Genomic DNA, 21341 nt, shown 5'->3' on the forward strand with positions numbered 1-21341 from the left:
AATGCCTGCAGGTGATTTTGGTTTTCACCTGAGAGGGAGTGCTGCTGGCTGGCATCTAGTGGGTGGAGGCTGTGGATGCTGCCCAGCATAGCCCTCCACAACAAAGAGTTGTCTGGCCCAAAATGTCACTAGTGCCAGGGTTGAGAAACCCTGCTTTACAGCAGTCTAACTCACAGGCTCACGTTTCAGCGCTTCTGTAGTTCTTCAAATGCAATGTCATTTTCCTATTTAGGATACCTCTTAATCATTTTAAGAAAGAACAGTGGGGAAAATTTGAGAACTTAAAGAGATTTCCCTTGACCAAGAGGCATATTCATTCATTTGAAAGACTAAGGAGTGAACAAATAATTTCTGATAACAGAATCTTTTTTTTTTTTTAAAGATTATTTATTTTAGAGAGTGTGCATGTACGTGAGCAGGGGAAGGGGTGGAAGGAGAGGGAGAGAAAATCCACAAGCAGATTCCCCTCTGAGTGGGGGAGCCTCACGCAGGGCTCGATCCCAGGACCCTGAGATTATGACCTGAGCTGAAATCAAGAGTCGGACGCTCAACTGACTGGAGCCATCCAGGTGCCCCCCAGGGTCTTTTATTTATTTATTTATTTTTTTAAGATTTTTTCTTTCATTTTAGAGAGAGAGCATGCAAGCAGGGGAAGGGCAGAGGGAGAGGGAGAGAGAAGCCCAAGCAGACTGCGCTGAGCACAGAGCCGGCCGCCGGGCTTGATCCCACAACCATGAGATCATGACCTGAGCTGAAACCAAGAGTCAGATGCTCGACTAACTGAGCTACCCAGGCACCCCCAGAATCTTTTTTTTTTTTTAAAGGCAAAAGTGTCAAAAAGAACTTGAGAGCCATTCAGAGCTGTTGAAATAGACTTAGGGGTTTGGTTTCTGTATTATTCCAGTTGTCAATAAACACTGGGCAGTCAGTTAGGCACTGATATGAAAGTGCTGGTGATATGAAGGGCAATAGGGAGTTGCCAGCTCTGCGAAGCTTATAGTCTGTCTAATCATAATCGTAAGATCAGATTCTGACTCTGTCCTGGAACAAAATTATTGCCTGGGCTACTCAAGGTCAGGGGCTAGGTGTCATTAAGAAACAAAATAGCTGTTATACCCACACACAGGTACCTGTAAGGGCGTTTACTATGGGTGGACTTAGGTGAAATGGGGAACAGTTGATGTGTTTTGTTTTGTTTTTTTAAGATTTTATTTATTTACTTGATAGAGATCACGAGTAGGCAGAGAGGCAGGGAGAGGGAGAAGCAGACTCCCCGCTGAGCAAGGAGTCCGATGCAGGGCTCAATCCCAGGACCCTGAGATCATGACTGAGCCACCCAGGCGCCCCTGATGTGTTTCTGATAGCTTTTTAGGTTGACCACATCTGAATATTTACAAGAATCAATATTTACAAGGAGCCATTCTTGTTGAGCATAAAATTTTCCTTACATTTAGCCTCAGTAGGCAGTAGTTATGCATGCATTTTACCGTGGAAATCAAGAAATGATGAAATTTTTAAAAATGACTTTTGTATCATTTTCTTTTCTTTCTGTTGTTTTGCAGCCATTTTCCCCATACCTGTCTAAGACTAGGCCCTTCAGTATATGTACTACTTCATTGTGGTGGTGGATGTAACTATTAGGCGAACTTTGGGGGTCAGTGATTGAGAGGAGGAGTCAGAAAGGTTTGGCTATCTGTTTAGGAATCACTGTGAAAGTGTTATTCATGCAGCTGGGATGGCTCTTTCGTGGGTAGCTTTGCTTTTGACTTATGCTGATGGACAGCATGTTCTTTGTTACTTACAGATTTCTCTGTCTCTTATCAGGAGTTATCTCCTGTGGGGTAAAGGGGATGCTAAATTGTACACCCAGAAATGATTGCTATCATATGGGATCTAGCAAAGGGATATATATGTTCTTTCCTGATTCGAAGGGTTTCATTCTGGGAAGGGTCAAGAGGAATTGGTGCAGGAAGAACATGCACTGGCCTCAGAGGAGTCTTGCTCGATGTATAGTTGGCTTGCTGCTCTGGCCAAGTTAGGTCACCACATTTCTTTCTTTGTAAAATGAGATGGTTGTACCTTACAATCTCTATGAGAGTATATGACACCAAGTAGAGACATCATATTATTGGCTTCCAAGTAGTTCCGCTCCAGGCAACATGCAGGTTAAGCAGCAGGAGGGAATAAGTCAGATAGAAGTGTGCCTGTGTGTTTGAGAAACGCGTCTCACTTGAAAGCTAGCTAGGTAATAAATTTGTTGGTCAAAACCGGGGACCAGAAAACAGGGCTTGTGACTAAGTAGGTCATCAACAGAGAACATTTATTAAGGATTGGGCCGGGGGGGGGGCGGCGGCACTGAACTCATAAAATGCCTCACGGAGTTGGGAAAGCTGTGATGCAGAGGCACATTCTGGATACCTGAGGGAGGAGGCCTGGGGACCCCGGTGTATAAGCAGGTGGAGGAGGCCTGGCCTCTCCTTGTGTTGAGGAGGTAAGGCTGGAGGTAGTCCTAGGCCTGTGCTTGCCAGGGAGCCTGGGGTGTCTAGGCTTGTTAGATACCTTGGAGGAGAAATCTCTATTTTCCAGAGTGAATCTTGATATTGTACATGTTGTGAAAGTGGAGCTCTGCGTATTTCCACATTCTGTATTCTTCCATTACTTTTTGTTAATTTTTGACGAAGGTGGATACAGGGTTTAGAATGCTGTTGCTTATCATGAACACAGAGAGGACAGCTAGAAGTAAATGAATGAAAGTAAGCTGACCGCTGGATCAGCACTGGGTGGGGAAAACGGGTATGTATTTTGAAAGAAATACAGAAATGAAGCAGGCAGTCAGGCTTTACATTCTGCCCTCACTGAACCCAGCTCACTTCATGGTGGGAAATCTGGACGCAGACTGTCCAGACAGAAGCACTTCTGTCCAAGGTCTGATGCCTTACAAATCTATGCTATTGTTTGATAAGGGGACGGAGAAACAGTATGGAGCAACTGGATATACTCATTCCGTGGCCACATTCATTATCCAAGTGTGAAGGCTAGCAGAGCAGTGTAAACTAACAAACTGAACTGTTAGTTCAATGTAAACTGAACTATTTTATTTTTTATTTTATTTTATTATTTTTTTAAAGATTTTATTCATTTGACAGAGAAACACAGCGAGAGAGGGAACACAGGCAGGGGCAGAGGGAGAGGGAGAAGCAGGCTCCCCGCTGAGCAGGGAGCCCGATGCGGGGTTCAATCCCAGGACTCCAGGATCATGACCTGAGCCGAAGGCAGACAATGACTGAGCCACCCAGGCGCCCCTAAACTGAACTATTTTAATTCCAAGTTCTTGTGAATTGGACTAGGTTTTTGGGTACAGAGGCCAAGGTAGTTTTCATATGAGTGGTTGCGTTGCCAGTGTTAGAGAAGCCTGAAAAAAGCCTTACAGATTTCTTTTCTAGAACTTGCTATGTAGAACACTTAGAGGAGTGTTTATTTATTAAGGTGTTTTGTTTTTTTTTGAGAGAGAGAGAGCGAGCAAGCATGAACAGGGGGAGGAGCAGAGGGAGAGGGAGAAGCAGCCTCCTTGCTGAGCAGGGAGCCCCACGCGGCACTCGATCCCAGGACCCTGGGATCATGACCTGAGCCAAAGGCAGAAGCTTAACCGACTGAGCCACCCAGGTGCCCTCAGAGGAGTGTTTTGATTTAACAGGTTCAAAAAGTTAGAAGTCACTTGGCTATGGTGTGTAGCTAGGCACCTGTTCTAGTTGGTGCAGTTTCTCGCTTGTGTATTTAATCAGAGCAGTGATTAGATAAACATACCTGAAAATACATACATGGTTTAGTTGGAAGTCAGAACAGAACAACAGAAGAACTGCTTGAGGACCACACGTTGGTGAATGCAGAACATTCTCTGAAGGAGTTCCAGTATTTTTTTTCAGATTTTATTTATTTATTTATTTGAGAGAGAGCGTGCGCACAGAGGAAGAGGGAGAAGCAGACTCCCCACGGAGCAGGGAGCCTGATGTGGGGCTCTGTCCCAGGATCCCGAGATCATGACCAGAGCCGAAGGCAGACAACTGACTGAGCCTCCCAGGCACCCTGAGTTCCTCTAATCTTAAAAAAATTTCATAAATAGTTGTTTTGGAGCAAACAGCTGCTACCCTCATATCCTGTTCCTCATTAACATTTGTGTAGTACTTGATTTTTATCACACCAGCCCTGGAAAACCTAGCTTTGCGAAGATAACAATGTCATGGAAAGGAATGTGGTACAATCTCATGTTGAAACCATGAACTCCCTTGAGCGCCAGCTTGCCTGGTGTCTTACAGATGTCTGCTACCTCTGTGGCTCCCTCAGAAATTTAGAAGAGTCTGCCCTGCCTCTGTTGCCTGTGCAGACTGACCCTTGATCCTCTCTCCCTTGTTTTCCGTAGGGTTTCATCCCCATTTTCTGCTCTACACACTTCTTTAGGGAGTAGATTTGCCGGTGGCGAAAGGGGCCTCTAGGTGCAGAGGGGATGGTCATGGGGTCTATGGCCTTTCAGGAGAAATCCTTGTGCTTTCAGCCTGGCCAGCCTGTCTCAAGAAGTGTCAAGAAGTGCCAGTGTGCCTCTTCAGGTCTGCCCTGGGAATCAGCTTTCTCATCGTTAGCTGCTTCTCCCCGGGTTAGCGGTCCTCATCTCTGCCGTTTGTCATGACGAGGACATTTGCTGTCCATCTCAGTTTCATTGCTGTCTCTCATCTACAGTTCCCTCTTCTTCTCCTTTTTGGGTTTGTGTGTGTGTGTATATATATGTATATTTTTATATTTAAAGATTTTATTTATTTGGCAGAGAGAGAGCGAGCGAGAACAGGAACACAAGCAGGGGGAGTAGGAGAGGGAGAAGTAGGCTTCCCACTGAGCAGGGAGCCGGATGCGGGGCTCAATCCCAAAAGCCTGGGATCATGACCTGAGCTGAAGGCAGGCGCTTAACGACTGAGCCACCCAGACACCCCTATATGTATATTTTTAAAGATTTTTATTTATTTGACAGAGAGAGACACAGTGAGAGGGGGAACACAAGCAGGGGGAGTGGGAGAGGGAGAAGCAGGCTTCCCGCTGAGCAGGGATCCCCATGCGGGGCTCGATCCCACAACCGTGGGATCATGACCTGAGCCGAAGGCAGATGCTTAACTGACTGAGCCACCCAGGTGCCTCATCTAAGGGGAGTTTTAAGGACCATTAAATAGAAAGCATTTTCAAGACCTAATAGGGAGACAGTAATGATGGCTGGGTCCCGGCTCACACTTAGAGGTCCCACCGATGCCTCCAGCTAGAGATACGATATTTCATAAGATCCTTTCCCAGTTGGGCCTCCATTCCTTTATTTGTTTAAGAAAAATGCCTTGAGTACCCTTTGAGTTTTTATGTCATGTACATCCAGACAAATGGCTACATCTGAGAGAATTCACTGTACCAGGTGGTCAACTGTGGAGCTGTTTTCTGGAAGCAGACACAGCGGAAGTCCTAAGAGAAGCATTTTTCTCTTTATTTGCTTTAGGGCTTTGTGTCCCTTAGGGCATTTAGATGAGGACTGAGGAGAAGCCCCTGGATTGGCCTTTAGGAGCTCTCTGGTGACTTGGGAAGCTTTTTGTAAGCAAAATCAGCTCCAGTACCTTGGTTGGAGCAAACTGGGCATCGTTGATGGAGAAGTGGGATGAAGTGAACTTTCCTGTAAGCCAGCTGCAGTGCTCTTCTGTGTCTTCTCATTTTGACCTGGTAGCAACTTCCCTGCAGAATGGGCTCCTCTAATCCACTTGAGTCCTAGATGCTAGACATAATAGCTGTCCTCTTGCAGTACATCTTGGGAAATCCCCACTCCTCTTACTTAATTTCTTAACAGCCAAGAAGTTCTACTTTGCTGTGGCTTCATGCCTTAGGGGTCGTGTTTGTGTACTAACTCCTCCCTGGGTTTTTATGGAAGTTCTCCAGACCTTACCCTTTTCTGCTCCAAATTAAAGACACCTGGTTTCTTACCTGACTTGAGGAGTCAGAATCAATGTTCCCTTAAGTCACAGCAGATCATTTTAGATCATATTTAATTTGTGTTTTGCTGCTTTAATGCATTTTGCTAACATGCATATTTAAATTCATTTCTTTCACAATGCAGTCTTCTTCCTGAAACCTAGCCGGAATTTCCAATAGTCCTATCTTGTGACCTTTATCCATTTCTTTGTCTTTGAATTGTGTCCCTCACAGTGCAACCTTAAAGTATCTTAAACAACCTTAAACTAAAAAAAACCTCTTGTCTTTATTGTTAAGCAGTTTAAGTGTCTTTCACAGGTTAATGTCTTATAGGTAGATTTATGGGTGTTCTTTTAAGGACCTCATTAAACAGAATAAAATGTTATCCTCACTTCCAGGATTAGCAGTTTCTCATGAGTAAGTCTGTTCACTGACCTGTCACAGTTCATGGTCAAAATGTAATATTAATAAAGTCTCACAGGTGAGGGAGAGAATGGGGAAACAGTGATGTCAAGTAAAGATGAAAGTCTGGAGGGTATTATGAGTAACACAAATGGATCACACATCATATACAAATGATGTAGGGGCGCCTGGCTGGCTCAGTCCGGTAGAGCAGGCGACTTGATCTCGGAGTTGTGAGTTTGAGCCTCATGTTGGGGGTAGAGTTTACCTTAAAAAAATGTATACGTACACACACAAATGATGTGGACATGTATTGATCATTACAGATCCTTTTAAGAATCAGATGAAACCCTTTGTACTCTTTCCGGAGAAAAGCTGAAGCACACACTTGCATCTGTACATTCATCCTTGTTTCACCTGTCATTCTAGGAGGTGTGTTTTCCCCCTGCAGCTCCTTCATGGACTCCCCAATTAAGCACACTCTCTACCCAAACTGTCCAGTACTCATATAGCAATTTAAATTTAAACTAATTAAAATTAAATAAAATTAAAAGTTCAGTTCCTCAGATCAGTCGCATTTCAAGTGCTCAAAGCCATCCATGTGTGCTTAATGACACCATACTAGATAGTGCGGGAGTAGAATATTTCCATTATTGCAGAAGGTTCTGTCTGATCATGGTGCTCTGTATTTTCAAGATGGTTTAGGAAGACTTAGTTCCTTAACCTCTCTTTTCCTTCCACTCTCTCCACCACTGTTAATGATTAGTTCGTATACCTAACTACAGAGGTGCCTTGTGTTTTAAGCAAAATCGTGAGTATATATTTCTTAAAAGTTTATTTATAATTAGGTGACTTATCTTCAAAAAAGAGTACTTATTGGGTCCCCTGGGTGGCTCATTCAGTTAAGCTTGGTTTTTGCTCAGGTCATGGTCTCAGGGTTGTGAGATCGAGCCCCACATCAGGCTTCACTCTCAGCACAGCGTCTGCTTGAGATTTTTCCCCCTCCTTCCTCCCCCTAGGCTCCCCCCAACTCATGCTTTCTCTCTCTAAAATAAATAAATAAAATCTTTAAAAAAGTATTGAAATGAGTTCTTCAAATAGGGTGTTCTTTTTTTTTAAAAAAAAGATTTTATTTATTTATTCATGAGAGAGAGAGAGAGAGAGAGAGAGAAGCAGAGGGAGAAGCAGGCTCCCCGCTGAGCAGGGAGCCTGATGCGGACTCGATCCCAGGACCCTGGGATCATGACCTGAGCCGAAGGCAGACGCTCAACCATCTGAGCCACCCAGGCACCCTGCTCTTGCATTGTGTTAGTGTAGTTTGATTTACAGTTTTTTCCTTCTCTTGCTATCTCTGTGAGGTAATGTTCAGTGGTCAACTAGATGATTTATTTCATCTGGTAAGGTGTACCTCTAAAAAAAAAAAGTTGTGGCTTCAAATTGGTCTCTTCCTATGGTATTTTGCTTAAGTCTTTGTGTGTGTGTGTGTGTGTGTTGTGTGTTGTGTGTGTTGACCTCTTGCTGTAGAGATAAAGCACCCAATTAGACTTGGTGACTTCTTGACTTGCTTCTTGCTCATGCGTTTCAGCAAGACAACCAAGAAGACTGGAAACAGAGTGGAACTAATTAGGCTGTTAAGTGAGAGACACTGATACTAAGATTCAAGAAATGAATCCAGCTCTAAGCGAAAATAGAAATAATTCAGAGATTACCCATGCGTTTCGTTCCTTGGTTAGTTTCTTTGAACCTCAGAATAAGTGGTATGCCTCTAAACTAGGACATTCAGGGTAAATGCAAAAGGAATGTGTGATTTTGAGAAAAAAATATCTGTTCCTAAATTTAAAACAAGAGTGATAAATTCAATTTAAGTGTTTGGAAGTAAGGACTAGTCAAGGGGTTACAGAATATGTGTTTCAAATCAGAAATTTTGAGCAGAGCAGTTTACAAACCCAGCCCTACTCTCCCTTCGGCAGCTTATTAAAGGAATGTTGTTGTTTTTTAATGTTCACCAGCTCCCTGTTGGAGCCAGTAGTACTTAAAGTGGCATTTTCATTAGACTTGCAAGAAAGAATCAGTTTTTTTGTCCCTTCCCACACATTTTAACAGACTTCAAAAATAGAATGGGGGAAGAACTGATTGAACAAAGAATTGTAAGCGCGGAAAGTACAAATAGAAAAATAAGAATAGAATAAAGGAGGAAGTTATTTACTCTTTGTTCTTAATTTTGCATTTATTTGATACCTCGCAGAACCAAAAAAAGGACAAATGAATGGATAGAATTAGGTGTGGTGTGTCCCTCCTCAGGAGTTGACATTGTAATTAGGAAGAGACGTGTACACAGCTGACAATGGTTAGAGCACAAGTGAGTGAGCGCTGTAATCAGGTGGAAATGATGATGAGAGCAAAGAAAAGAGGACGATTAGGTTTCTGGGGGTGGCCATGGCAAGCTTCTTGGATGAGGTGAGGCCTTTGAATGACTAGGATTTTCCTAGATGTCTAGGTGTTGGGAGGGAAATCCCAGTCCAAGATAAGGGCCTGAACAAAGACTGGGCTGTAAATTCCTGTGATAGGTGTGGGGACGGTGAGTTGTAGTGTTATAATTGGGACAGGTTTGTGAGGTTGGATGGCCCTTGGAATGCCATGCTCTAAACCTTTATATATAATGAAAATAATGAAGAAATAAATGGGGTTAGTTAACTGTTAAGAATGGAGGCAGTTGGATCTATAAACAATAAAAAATGTCTGCCTTTAATCCCTACAAACATTCCTATTAGAGATTTATATTTTTTCTGCTTGGATCTGACTCCCTCTTGGTTTACTGTAGTATAATGGCTTTGGAAACCAGCAAAGGGTTGGGGAAAGCCAGAGAAAAGGGTACTGCTAATAAACTATCTGTAAACAATTGATAGTTAAGATAAAAGTATACAATAGAAAAGTTGGAAAAATAGTGTTGTAAAAAGTAAAGGGTGGACATGCAGTGCTTTTTGTCTTCAGTTTTGAGGTATGTGCTGAAAACGTAGTTCATTTTCTTTGCTGCCCGTGACCTACTTATCCATTTTCCCATGCAGATTAGTGTGTGCTGTAGACAGCATGTGGTGGTGCCAGCACGTGTATTGTAATCCTAAGCTATCTACTGTGTGTGTCACAGTTCATTCAAAAGGACACTGATGAAGCGACAAGGAGATCATTCGTGCTTTGCATGAATCTAATTTTAGGGTCGTCTTTGACGATTCTTAGGACGCGTACGTATTTGTGTGAGTGTGTGCATCTATAAATGTACACCTGTATTCTTTAGATATAACTCACATACCATAAGATTCACCGTTAATGTATACAATTCATTGGCTTTTAGTATATTCACAGAATTGTGCAGCCATCACCCACTATCTAATTCCAGAATATTTTCATCACCCCCCCACACACACACACAAAGAATCCCTGTACCCATTAGCAATCACTCCCCATTTACCTTTCCCCACCTGTTTCCTGGTACCACAATTCTACTTTCTATCTGTGGGTTGGCCTATTCTGAACATTACATATAAATGGGAGGCCACATGTAATGTTATTAACAATTCAGTTGTTGGACATTTGAGTGGTTTCCACTTTTTGGCTATTATGAATAATGCTGCTATGAACATTCACATACAATTTTTGTGTGGAGTATGTTTTCATTTCTCTTAAGAGAAGAATTGCTGGGTCATATGGAAGGTTTATGTTTAACTTGTTGGGGAATCACCAGGCTATTTTCCACTATCCCTGCACCATTTTACATTCCCACTAGCAGTGTATGAGAGTTCCAGTTTCTCCATATCTTCATCAACACTTGTCTATTGTCTGTCTTTTTTGATTCTAGCCATCCTAGTGATATGAAGTGGTATCTCATTGTAGTTTTGATTTACATTTCCCTAATGATGTTGACCATTTATGCCTGCTTTTAAATTGGGTTACTTGGTTTTTTTTGTAAGATTTATTTATTTAGGGGCACTTGGGTGGCTCAGTCGGTTAAGTGTCTGCCTTCGGCTCAGGTTATGATCTCAGGGTCCTGGGATTGAGCCCTGTGTCGGGCTTCCTGCTCAGCAAGGAGTCTGCTTCTCCCTCTCCCTCTGCCCCTACCCCCACTTGTGCTCTCTATCTCGCTCTCTGTCTCTCTCAAATAAATAAATCTTTTTTTTAAAGACTTTATTTGAGAGAGACAGAGTGCACAAGTAGGAGGGGCAGAGGGAGAGGGAGAGAAAATGTGAAACAGACTCCACAGTGAGCTTGGAGCCTGGCATGGGTCTCAATCTCATAACCCTGAGATCATGACCTGAGCCGAAACCAAGAGTCTGACGCTCACCCAGCTGAGCCACCCTGGTGCCCCTCTTGCAGGCTTTAATATAAACCTCTAAGGTTTTCTGTGCTGTGATCATGGTATGCATGTAGTTTTATCATTCAGCAACAGCATATTTCTACAGTCCCACCTTTCCATGTTTCCTCAGGGAGTGCAAAATATCCCCAGTTAGGCATTTAGGGCATTTGCATTTGCCCTACTGTTGACATTTTTTGCAAAATTTCTTTTTTTTTCTTTTTGAGATGATTTTAGAATAGTATGGGGATGCATTTTTTGCTATATTTTATTTTATTTTTATTTTTTTAAAGATTTTATTTATTCATTTGAGACAGACAGATAGAGAGCATGAGCAGGGGAGAGGCAGAGGGAGAGGGAGAAGCAGGCTCCCAGCCAAGCCAGGAACCAGACGTGGGGCTCGATCCCAGAACCCTGGGATCATGACCTGAGCCAAAGGCAGACGCTTAACCATATGAGCCACCCAGGCGCCCCTGCTATACTTTAGAAAATTGGTAACTCGGGGAAAAGTATGGGCATTTTTTAATGGTATAATGTGTTTCCATGAAACAGTCTTTTTAGAGAGCTTCTTTTTTTTTTTTTTAACATTTTATTTTGTTTTTCTAAGTAATCTCCACATCCAACATGGGGCTCGAACCAACACCGAGATCAAGAGTTGTTGCATCCTCTACCAACTGAGCCAGCCAGGTGCCCCAGGCATATTTCATTTTTATTAGACATAGTAGGTATGCCAATTTCATTATTATTACGTCTGCACTTAGAGGCATGTTCAGGGTGCATTAGGAATTGGGGGGGGAAGGGACTTCAGTGGGAGATGGGGTCTAGCTGCATCTACAGGGGTGAGCAGGAGTTAGCAAGGGGTGGCAAGAGGAAAAGATGAAAGGGAGGTGAGGTATAAAGCCACAGAGTGAACATCTTACTGCAGGATCCAACTACAAGGCAGAAAACCCACCATTTTCAATCTCAAAGCCAGCTGATGCCATTGGTAGTTAAAAGGGATCATAAGGGCATCCACTGAAGCTCTACCCCAGGTGCTCCTCTTTCCCTCACCTCAGCCAGTTACCTTTCTGGATTTACATCTGATCAGGTTGCCTGCTGCTGAAGCTCTTAAAGTGCTCTCATCATTTCAGGGGTGTAGATGGAAATCCTTCCCATGTGTCTCAGGCCCTGCCTGTTTCAGTCCCCTGTGTATAGCACTCTCCTCCCTCTCTGGGCTCCAGGTGCTCAGGCCTATCTCGGGTTCTTCCTCTGCCTTGGCCTCTTCCTTCACCACTTCCTTACTCCAGCTCCCTCTGCTTTTCTTGGGGTTTTCTCCTCTCCCTGTTGCTGAGCTTCCTGCTAGTGGACTTAGCCTGTGATCAGACCTACTTACCCTGGGTCAAATCCCCCTACAGTGGAATCAGACCTTAATGAGGCTGCTCTCTATGGACGGCATGCAGCTAAAATGATCATTGAGACATTGCTTTGGAAGAGCCCGCACTGGAAACTGGTGTGTAGTCTCTCACTAACACACTTGAACACAGCCCAGTTTCCCTCTGGCCTCGGAAGTTACCACCTTTTTAACTGAGCAGCAGGTGAAGTAGCTGGCTGAGGTACAGGGTCGTAGTGTATGAAAATTAAGTCCCCCTGAGGTCTGGAATCACAGGTGACTCCATGAAGTACTCACATGTGGGGCCTGGGTGTGACTGAGAGAGCCGCAAGTTTACACACTGCATCCCTCACTCACCGAGGGAGATGTTGGGCAGAATCCCCTGAGCTATTTAAGTTGTTTGGTTTCTGGTTCAGCATGAATACTTGCACTCTCTATCAAGTGCCTCATTTGTAGGTCTTGCCATAGTTGCAACGCACATGGGTTTGTGTGCAGATTGTCACTTAACCCAACTACAAGCTGCATGTGGCAGGGACCGGGTGGGTGTGGCTGCATCCACAGTGTCTGGCACACAGGAGGCTGCACTAAGCACTTGTTTAAAAACTGCTTTGTCACCTACTCCGTGGAACACTAGGCTTCTGGGGGAGATGCTTCAGAGTTCTGCCAATATTTGATTCACATTTCATTTAAAACACGTTTAGGGGCTCCTGGGTGGCTCAGTTGGGTAAGCATCTAACTCTTGATTTCAGTTCAGGTCATGATCTCAGGGTTGTGAGATCGAGCCGCATGTCAGGCTCCATGCTCAGCATGGAATCTGCTCATCCCTCTCCCTCTGCTCCTCCTCCCTTTTGCATGCGCTCCCTCCCTCTCTTTCTCTCCCTGTAAAATAAATAAAGTCTTTAAAAAGAGTGTTTAAACTATTGAAATTCCATTAAAACTTTGGCACTTAGTGAAGCCTGGGTGGCTCAGTTGGTTAAGTGACTGCCTTCGGTTCAGGTTGTGATCCCAGGATCCTGGGATCAAGACCTGCATTGGGCTCTGCACTCTGCAGGGAGTCTACTTCCCCCCCCCCGCCCCCCGCCCAGCCGCACCCCGGTCTCAAATAAATCTTAAAAAAAAAAAAAAAAAACAACTTATCACAGTTAAGTGTGCTTTATTTTTTTTTAAAGATTTTATTTATTTATTTGACAGAGACAGTGAGAGATGGAACACAAGCAGGGGAAGCAGGAGAGGGAGAAGCAGGCTCCCCGCTGAGCAGGGAGCTTGATGTGGGGCTCGATCCCAGAACCCTGGGATTATGACCTGAGCCGAAGGCAGATGCTTAACGACTGAGCCACCCAGGTGCCCCTAGATGTGCTTTATTTATAGTACATGTCAGTGGATTGAACACTACTAGTTCTGTCAGGTTACCTTGTTCTTGTGCAGTTCTTGAAATAAAGCCCGCAGTTGAAAGACACTGAGCATCGCAGCTGCTTATGTTCATTCGGCAGTCAACAGGAAAACCCTCAGAAATAAATGCAAAGGCAGCTGAGCCTAATAGGTTAAGTGGCAGGCCTTGGAACAGTCAGCTGCCCTGAGATCTCTCTCTCTCCATCTTTTCCTAGCTGTGTGACCTCAAGTAAGGTAGTAGACCTCTCTGAGTCAGGATCCTCATCTGTAGTGGAGGGATAGGGACACAGTTGAGAGGAGTGGATGCATTGAAGCGGAGGAAAGGGCTTATAGGGCTTAGTCAGTGTTCACTGTTAACAGCTGTTGTTACTGTTGCTATTTCATCTTTAACCCCAAATGTCAAAATTTTGAAGAGTCTTCATTTATTCGTTGATTGAATTTATAAGTTAAGGGCTGCCGTATGTAAGTTTCACAGAAATGTTCTTTGCTTAAAAAAGGTGTGTGTCAGGGATAAAACCTTCGGTTTAGACTAAGAGAGCGCTAGTGCTTCAGTCCAGCTTCCCGCATAATACGTCACTCAGAAACCTTCACAGTGAATTCGGTCTCTAGGGTTAGGATCCTTTGGCTTCCTCATGTCTGCCTGCATAATCCTCTTCTCTGTTCTGCCCAGGACTCTTACTGAAATTTGACTTAAGAAATGGTCATGAAAGAAACCTTTCCTTAAAACTGCCAGTAAAGACTTCTTCACGTGTTCATCCCACAGAAACTTCTTGCACTCCTATAATGAGCCTGGCACTGTGGTGAAACGCTTTTACCTGCTGTCCGTGACCCAGTGAATCTTCCCAGGGGCCCTAGGAGGTAGGATGTCAGGTAGCTCGCCCAGGGGTGTGTGCTCTTGGCCTTTGGCACCAAGAACCCTTCTCCTTTCTGATAATGGGCTACTGTTCTGTCACAAGAAAGTTTTCATCTCTGCCTTGGCTGCCCAGAAGCTTCCTGACATAGCGCTGCCTTAGCCTTAGCCTTAGCCCAGCTTTTCCTTTGTTGCGTTGGTGCCCCTCCCTCTCTTGTGACTCTTCCTTTTTCTTGTTTGTGTTAGCTTTATTTAATTCTTTGGAATAGGATTATTCTCAGCCACGCAAAATTTGGGGAAATTTTGAAGAATGACGTATTTTACGTTTTTAAAAAATTATATTGAGAGCGAGAGAGGGTGAGAGAGAGAGGGCGAGAGAGCACAAGCAGGGGGAGCAGGCTCCCTGCTGAGCAGGGAACCCAACACAGGGCTCAATCCCAGGACCTGAGATCATGACCTGAGCCGAAGGCAGACGCTTAACCGACTCAGCCACCCAGGCGCCCCCATATTTTACATTTTTATCCTAAAAATATCTTGCACTTGTTTGAGTGTGAAACTTAGAAAAGAAGGGTGGGCAGGCAAAAACCTTCTCGAAAAAGCAGTGATTGAAGTGTAGTATTTGGGGGCGCCTGGCTGGCTCAGTTGGTTAAGCGTCTGCCTTCGGCTCAGGTCATGATTCCGGGTTCCTGGGATCGAGTCCTGCATTGTGCTCCCTGCTCCGTGGGAAGCCTGCTTTTCCCTCTGCCTGCCGCTCCCCCTGCTTGTGCACTTGCATGTGCGTGTGCGCCCACTCTCTTTCTGACAAATTAATAAATAAAAATCTTTTTTAAAAAGTGTAGTATTTGATTCTAGGATTTCTTTTGGGCTGAGAAAGGTCATGGACAGCTTTCAGGTATGGTTTTCCATTTATTTATTTATTTATTTATTTTTCCCCTTAATTTTTTTTATTGTTATGTTAATCACCATATATTACGTCATTAGTTTTTGGTTGGTTTTCCATTTATTTTTAGTTTTATTTTTTCTGGTTTTCCTTTTAAATTAAGAATCCAGATGCTCATAGAAGTCATATTTATTCACATTTTAATTTTTGTTTTTACTCTTAAAACTATGAAAACAAATTAAACGTACATTGCTAAAATGAGCTTTCTAATTTTTTCTTTGCAGATAATGATGCTGCTTGAGCTGAACAATTAAGGTAACATTTATGACCTATGTAATATGCTTTTCTTATTCAGGATTCTTTATCAAATTTAGCTGAATTGTTAAAGTCATGTTTTAACCTTGCTGTGGTTGCTTGTGGGCAATCATTCCGAACTGTGGAGTAAAAAAGACTTCACATTATATTTTAAGGTGAGTTCTGAAAATAACATAACAAGATACCTTTATTCATTCATCTTATGCTGAAGTTTCAAAGGGTTTTACTATTTTTAGAAAAGAAAAAGGGAGTATTTTTAATGTCTCCAAGCCAGTTATGGTTATGTTAATGTATAGATTGCCTGAAGCTAGCTTTTGTTGGATTCAATGGGAAATAAGATGGTTTATATCATTATCTGTATCGCCATGTATGTTTATATACAATTCTACAGTAAGAATCAAAGAAATGTTTGTGTATATATTGTTTTAGCAAATGCTAGCATCCTTGCAAAGAGGGTATCTGCAAGGCCCCAGATTATAGATGGGAATTGTGAAAAATCATACCCCACTTCCTGGTGTATGGGTCTAGCATACCTCAGATTTGTTTAATCAGAATAATGGCACCAACTAGGAAACCCTACATTATTATGAAAAAAGAAAAGAACTGTGTCAAAGTGTACTGATAAAATTATAAATGACAAATCTCAAGGAATTTCTAAGACTAAATTTGGTAGATATATGCAACCAGTCATCTGGGGGGAGGTTATTAGATTGCATAATCTGGTTTATAATTTGATGTGAAGATCCTAACAATTCAGTGCTGTGCAGTAAAACTTTGTGTCTGGTAAGGTAATTGGAGACTTACTCAAACACTGAGATAAATGATATACTAGACTCAAACACATCTCTTACATCCTTAGAACACAGAAGAGAACTCTTGAGTTCATGTATCTTGAAAATCTTGTGAAAGGAACAGTCTTGGAATGGGGGCTGCTGGGGAAGGTGTTGGTGATGACCATGCTGAGTGGTTCCAAGGGCTCAGGTGTTAGTTAGGTGAAGTGGGGTAGGATCACCAGCAGAGGAAGCATCCTGTGCCAGGGCCCAGGCAAGGGAGAGCAAAGGAGCTGAGCAAGTGGAATTGAATTTCAGTTCCATCTGACTGTGCATTTGTCAATGACTGAAGCCAGAAATGGGGAGCAGGGCTAGGTGTCTTGTCTTAGAAGTTGGACTTAGATCTGAAAATCTGGAGAACCACTGAAGAGTGTTAAGGATAGGCCCTTAGACCAGTGCTTTTTCCTCATCTCGTAATAGCTGGTATGCAATTTTGGTTTTGTTATTCTTTTTTTCTATAAATTGAAATAGTTTAAGCAAGATTGCAAAGTTAAACAAAGGAACAGATTTACCAAGTTGTTACCTATGTCAGGAGATTAAGGGGTTTGGGATTGTTTCGATTTCCTCTCTGACATGAATGTAGTTTGGGCATGGAGCAGAGCAATCCACTGAAGTCAAAAACGTCTCCAAGAGGTAAGTACTTTGATTGCCTCACAGTTTTGTTGGCCACTTTAAATTGTATCAGTTATAGTAGTAATCATTGTAGTAGTAACTTAAGAGAGCCAATAAGAGTTACGGACAAGTTCTACAGGTTTTACCAGAATAGTGTATCATGTAGTTGGAAATGCAGAATTCTTACACATGACAGGAAATATTTAATTCCATTATACTGGGTCACATTTGCTTAAAACCAGGAGAGAGCCAGATACTGTTTACTGCAGTGAATTTCCGAATCCATCCTAGTCGATTAACAATTATTGTTCATGTCTTCATTACCTTCCCATTGATGGATTCACAATATATCCAGTTTCATGTTAAAGTTAAGAACCATTTTTGCTCTAGAACTGTGCTGGCCACTACAGCTATTGCCTCTTTAAATGTGGCCATTCAAATTAGTTATGATTAAATAAAATTTAAAATTCAGTTCCTCATTCCCTCCAGCCACATGTCAGATGCTCAGTAGTCATGTGGCAAGTGGCTGCCATATTGGAGAGTGCAGATGGGGGACATTTCCATCGTTACAGAAAATTTTGTTAGTGCTATTCCAAAGATTGTCTCCTTTTACAAGTTTTAATGGACTTAAAAGCCATGTAATAGTGAAATATTTACAGATTAAATGATATAATTTGATTCAAAATAACTGGGGAGAATGGGGAGTTGTTACGGAAGAAACAGGATTTGCCATAAGTTGATAATTGGTGAAGCTAGCTTAGGGATCCATGGGGGTTTCATTATATTATTCTCATTATTCAGAAATTTTGTGTATGTTTGAAATTTTCCATGGTAAAGAATAAAAACAGAAACCTTAAATAGGAACAGTGCTCCTGTTGGCACTTAAAAGTAGCCATCTGGGGACTCTGAGCCCAGGGTCCTGGGATCGAGTCCCGCATCGGGCTCCCTGCTCAGCAAGGAGCCTGCTTCTCCTCTGCCTGCCGCCCCCCTGCTTGTACTCGTGCACTCTCTCTCTCTCTCTCTGGTAAATAAATAAATAAAATCTTAAAAGAAAAAAAAAGTAGCCATTTGTAAATGGGCATCTGAAATTCTGCCCCACACAGGCTGGTGCCTGGGGTGTAGGGAAATGTTTAATCCTGCCCCGGGGCTTCCCCAAAAGGGTACATAGAGTACCGCATTCTTTCTTTTAAGGTTTTATTTATTTATTTGAGAGAGAGCACAAGCAGGGGGTAGTGGCAGAAGGAGAGGGAGAAGCAGGTTCCCTGCTGAGTGGGGAGCCCGATGTGGGGCTCCGTCCCAGGACCCTGGGATCATGACCTGAGCTGAAGGCAGACGCCTAACCAACTGAGCCACCCAGGCGCCCCTAGAGTACCACATTTTTAAGGTTTGTCTCATTCCTTCTGAAAACACACAACTTGACAGCCCAGGTTCATATTTATTAAGAGTTTGAACTGCCCAAATGAGTCTTGTGGGCAGAATGTGCTAGATTATGATATTTTGTTAAAAAATTCCATTGCTGCTGACATTAATTTTAGCCAAGTCCAAATTGTGTTCCTAATGAAGAGAATGGAGCCCATTTACTCAGTCATTGCTTATTTTTGTTCACAGCCAAATCAGTCAGCTTCTGTCTCTGGTTTCCTGGTTACCAGCTCCTGTGGTCATAGCGTTGGAAGAGAGAAAGGGGAGGTCATTGAGAAAACCCTTGGCACAAGACGAAAGCCATCGGTAAAACTGTCACTGTGCCACCAAAGGGCTGTTTGAAGTTGTTACAAACAACCTGCCTACTTTGGTCTCCTACTGCATGTCTAACAAATGGGGGCAGGGCTTATTGTGCGTAGAGAGGAATGGTTGAGAGCAAGGTGTTTGGGGTGAGACTTGGCTTTGAGTGCCTGCTTCAGTCAGCTTGGGGGAAGAGCGAGCCCTGACTGGCTGTGTCACAGAGTACCAGTAGGGTTGTGTCTGCTATGCAGTCAAGCACTCAGCATGTGACAGCTCTTGCATTAGGCATTTTCTGTACAGAAAGGACTGGGGACTCTACGCTTTATTTCCCTTACGCGCTGATATTCATAGAATCATGTAAAGAAATGTACAGGTCTAAAGCAATGTAGTGGTACCTCTCTATTTTACAGGGTTCTAAAGTCAAAATTGTGAAATTAATAATGGCAGGAACATCTTCACTTTTTAAAGTAATTCTCCTTGGAGATGGTGGAGTTGGGAAGAGCTCTCTAATGAACAGATATGTGACCAATAAGTTTGATACCCAGCTCTTCCATACAATCTTTTAAATAAAGATTTGGAGGTGGATGGACATTTTGTTATCATGTAGATTTGGGACACAAGAGCGATTCAGAAGCCTGAGGATGCCATTTTACAGAGGTTCTGACTGTTGCCTGCTCACTTTTAGTGTCGATGATTCTCAGAGCTTCCAGAACTTGAGTAACTGGAAGAAAGAATTCATATATTAGGCAGATGTGAAAGAGCCCGAAAGTTTTCCTTTCGTGATTTTGGGCAACAAGATTGACATAAGTGAACGTCAAGTGTCTACAGAAGAAGCCCAAGCCTGGTGCAGGGACAACGGCGACTATCCTTACTTTGAAACAAGTGCAAAAGATGCCACAAATGTCGCAGCGGCCTTTGAGGAAGCAGTTCGAAGAGTGCTTGCTACTGAGGATAGGTCGGATCACCTGATTCAGACAGACACGGTCAGTCTGCACCAAAAGCCCAAGCCTAGCTCATCTTGCTGTTGATCGTCAGAGAGGTTGCCTGTGCGATCTAACCAACTTACACACATACACAGAAACAAAACACGGTGGAGAAGAGAATTAGCATTTGCAGCAATGGATCATTTACTCATAAAATTAAACTAACCATATTGCTGCTTTGTTAGTGGGTGGGAGAAGGGACACATCCACTCATGGAAGAATCAATTTACTCAGTAGTGGCACCTTACATTTATAAATTGTAATGGTTGTCTAATAACATTTAATTTAAATATGTACGTTACAGAGCTAATAAATGAGATGATCAATACTTTAATTATAATTAAAACAAAACACTTGAATATTCTGGAAGTTATTGTTTGTTTTTCCTGGGAAAATGGAGAACTACTTTTTGTATGTGTATATTTTTATGTAATTAGCATTCAGTTCCTGGTTGAGGGGAAAAAAATTCCCTAAAGCAATAATGTTAAATAATAAAGATTAAAACCTAATGCATTTGCATTGCAGTTATTTGATTACTTCTTCATTCTCTTTAAAATTATTTAAGTGTTCACATTTTCATTCTCTGTATCAGAATTGCTCTCACTAGTAATCACTCACTTGTGTGCCCCCACCCGCAAAACAGAAGCCAACTTTATCACTCTTGGAGGAAATACTAAGGATTGTACTTTGTGTGAGGGTAAACGACATCTTTGGTCACATGTGTAATGCCTTCTTTGTCATTGAACACTGTTTAGTGATTTGCTCTCAAGGAGATTTGATAAAGCGAATTGTAGTCTTTCGCGGGTAAAGTTCATATGCTGTGTGTGCTTATCCAGTGACACATTGAGCAGCAATATCTGAAAGGGCCAGTTTCCCACACCTTGTTGAACAGTGGGTATTAGGAGTAAATTTTTTGTTCATTTTTTTAAATAGATGAGTCACGTTTCAAAATGATAAGACTTAAGAGACGGATATCTATACCCTTGCCACCCAGTTCCTGTCCGTGGAGGCAGCATGTGTCAGTTTCTTGGGTATCAAGCTAGATACTTAGTATGTAAGGGAAGCATATTAGTTTGCTAGGGCTGCCACAACAAAATGCAGACTGGGTGGCTTAAACAGTGGGAATTTTTCTCACAGTTCTGGGGCTGTATGTCCAAGATCAAGGTGTCGGTAGGTTTAGTTTCTCCTAAGGTCTCTCTCTGACTTGCAGATGACCTTTCCTGTGTGCAGCACCCCCCCCCCCCCACCATGCCACCATGTCTCTGCGTCCAAATTTCTTCCTCTCATAAGGACACCAGTCAGATTGGATTAGGGCCCACCCTAGTGGGCTCGTTTTGACTTAATCACCTCTTTAAAGGCCCTGTCTCCAAATACAGTCACATTCTGAGGGACTGGGGGCTAGGGCTGCAACATAATGGATTTTGGGGGGGACACAATTCAGCCCATAATACATATGTATGTGTGTAGGTATTTACCTAATGTGTAATTTTGATTCCTGTATAGATTTAACTAATACTTTGCTGGTTTTTAAAAAGACTTATAAGTAGCTTTTCAGTAACCTTTTTTTCAGCTAAATATTCAAGAGGTCTAGAGCTGGGAAGCAAAAAATGGTCAAGGGAACAGATCTTCATGTGTGTAAAGACAGGCTGGTGGGAAAGG

At 42.8% G+C, this 21341-nt stretch overlaps 1 pseudogene across 1 annotated transcript in view; it reads left to right on the forward strand.

Moving 5' to 3' along the window:
• LOC148162061 (ras-related protein Rab-9A-like) overlaps nucleotides 1-20193 on the forward strand; it is a 45060-nt pseudogene extending 24867 nt beyond the window's left edge. Inside the window, exons 3-5 of the transcript XR_015767208.1 lie at nucleotides 11343-11460; nucleotides 15508-15538; nucleotides 18589-20193. The product of XR_015767208.1 is annotated as a ras-related protein Rab-9A-like (transcript). The remainder of the gene's footprint in view (nucleotides 1-11342; nucleotides 11461-15507; nucleotides 15539-18588) is intronic.
• The last annotated feature ends 1148 nt before the right edge of the window (nucleotides 20194-21341 follow it).

The sequence above is a fragment of the Eumetopias jubatus genome, unplaced genomic scaffold, assembly GCF_037043125.1.
Source record: "Eumetopias jubatus isolate StellerSeaLion01/CBP00866 unplaced genomic scaffold, mEumJub1_p1.0 scaffold_23, whole genome shotgun sequence".
Classification (NCBI taxonomy): Eukaryota; Metazoa; Chordata; class Mammalia; order Carnivora; family Otariidae; genus Eumetopias; species Eumetopias jubatus.